Here is a 2,490-nt window from a genome sequence, read left to right as displayed (position 1 = left end):
ACCCTGCTGTGTTTTGCAGATTCATCATTATTCTTGAACATTGTGTGTATTTCATTGTGTGTATGTACCAAGGCTTGTTTAACCATTCTTCTGTTGATGGGCATTTAGGCTAGCTCCCGTAAAGATGTATAGCCTTGGAAACCCTGTACAGGGTCACTATGGGTCAGAACCGACTCAATGGCACTTAACAATAACAGCAACATCTCTACTTTAAGAAGCTCTGGTAGCGTAGTGTTTACGAATTGGGCTGCAAATCTTATGGTCAGCAGTTTGAAACTACCAGCTGTTCCGCGGGAGAAGGATGAGGCTTTCTGTTTCTGTAAAGATTTACAGCCTCGGGAACCCTGTACAGAGTCGCTATGAATCGGAACCAACTCCACAGCACATAACAACATCTCTGCTTTTGTTTTTCCTTCTTTTCTTGTTCTTATTTCCCTATCCCTTTTTTTTTTTTAACCTTTTGATCTTTCTTTACTACTCTCTACTCTCTTTTTCTTTTTATCATCCCTCTCTGGATTCTCTATTATCGTTGTCTCCCCCTCCCCCCCACACACATGCTTTTCTTCCTTTCTCTTGTTTTTCTCTACTATAGTTCCATTTTACTGTTCCTCTTTTTTCATTTTAGCTACTAAATTATTTTTCCTGGTTGCTGCCTGTTTTTGTTTCCTTTTTCTCTTTATTATTTTCTCTTTTCATTGCTGGTTTCTTATTCTGTTTTGTTTTCTTTTGTTGAGTGTCAGGGGGGTGAGGAGGTGTTCTTCTCTTTTCCTGACAGGAAACAGTAACTGTGCCTATACACTTCAGCCATAACCGTACCCTCAGGAGCTCCATCCACTAGGCAAGAAGCAATACCAGCTCTTGTACCACCTGATCAACAATAGACAGCAGCCAACACTAACCAAACCTACCCTAAACTGAGGTCCATAAATGGAGAACATTCTCTAACTACAACCACAGGAAACAGTTGGTGAGACCTAAGAACACATCAACATATAATCTTCAATTTAATACAAATACTAAAATATCACAATGTCCCAGAGACAACAATGTTAGCCCACATGAAGAAACAAGAAAGAATGGCTCAAACAAATGAGCAAGATGCAGAGCCAGATAATGTTTCTGAGGTAGAAAAAGTAACGGAACTAGCAAATAGATCTATGCACACCCATGTTCATTGCAGTACTGTAAAAAGAATTTTATTCTTTCTAGCAGTTCGAAACTACCAAACGCTTCGAGGGAGAAAGAATAAATTAAAACAATGAAAGGAAAAAAGCAAAATATCCAGTGCAGCTGTTGGACCCAGAGAGCAGAAAACTCTAGCGGTCTCTTGGCATCATGGAGCTCACACGGTGGGTGTGGAAGGGATGTGACATTAGAGTTCCTGGCCCTAGATGGAGTTCCAATAGGTCTAGATGTTATCTAAGTTCAGGGCACTCAACCTGGAAGTGGTTTGTGGATACCCTTGATGGACGGGTTTCAATGTCTGTTAGGACCACAGGGCTGTTGGGGAGAGGGTGCCTGGTTATGAGGGTTCCTCATAACTAATGCTAGTCTGGTGGCTCTGTGGATTCTGTAGATCTGGAGCTGAGCCTGCCTGAATACAGGCACCAAAGTGGCGTAGCTGACCTCTGCCTCACATTAGTGTGCCTCAGGATCCTGTGGCCCCAAACTCCCCAAGAGCACCATCAGGATTAGAAGTGAATGAGGTTGGCAGCTGGCCACACCTCTGGTCACCAGAGGTGACCAGCAAGCACTCAGTTCACTTCTCTAATCTTTCCTCTGAAGTTCAGGGTTCCCAATCTTCATCTGTGTCTGTTTCATTTGATCTGTCATATCTTTGTTGTAGAAGATCCATATAGTGTATCTACCTAGTTCACCATCTTGCCAGAAGTTTTTATTGTGATTAAGTGATAGTTTATATGGGAGAACATCGGTTTTACATGCATCGTTTCATTGCAATGATTACAATCTCCTCTGTGCATCATCATTCAACAACATTTGTTTCCATTCCCTCGTTTTGTTTTGTGTTTTTTTTGGGGGGGCGGGCATGCATGTACACAAAAACACTCAGGAATATATAATAACTTAAACATTCTGTTTATTTTTTGTTACAGCTACCCAACCACCTGGTGTGGTACTCTGGGTTAATGCGCCAAACTGCAAAGCTGTTTGAACTGCAAGGTCGGCAGTTCAAGCTCACCAGCTGCTCCTTGGAAACCCTATACAGGGTCGCTATGGATTGGAATCGACTCAATGACACTTCACAACAACCCAACCAACTTAACAACAACAGTGAGTAGGAAGTGGTATCTCATTGCAGTTTTGATCTGTATTTCCCTAGTTACTAATGATATTGAACATCTTTTCATGGGTTGGCTACCATTTGTATGTCTTCTTTGGAGAACTATGTATTCAAATCTCTTGTCCATTAAAAAAAAATCAGAGGAACAAACAAGATGGTGGATTGGGTGGACATGTAGCAGAGAGCTC

Source organism: Chrysochloris asiatica, unplaced genomic scaffold, assembly GCF_000296735.1.
Source record: "Chrysochloris asiatica unplaced genomic scaffold, ChrAsi1.0 scaffold00004, whole genome shotgun sequence".
NCBI lineage: Eukaryota > Metazoa > Chordata > Mammalia > Afrosoricida > Chrysochloridae > Chrysochloris > Chrysochloris asiatica.
This window is presented reverse-complemented; position numbering follows the sequence as displayed.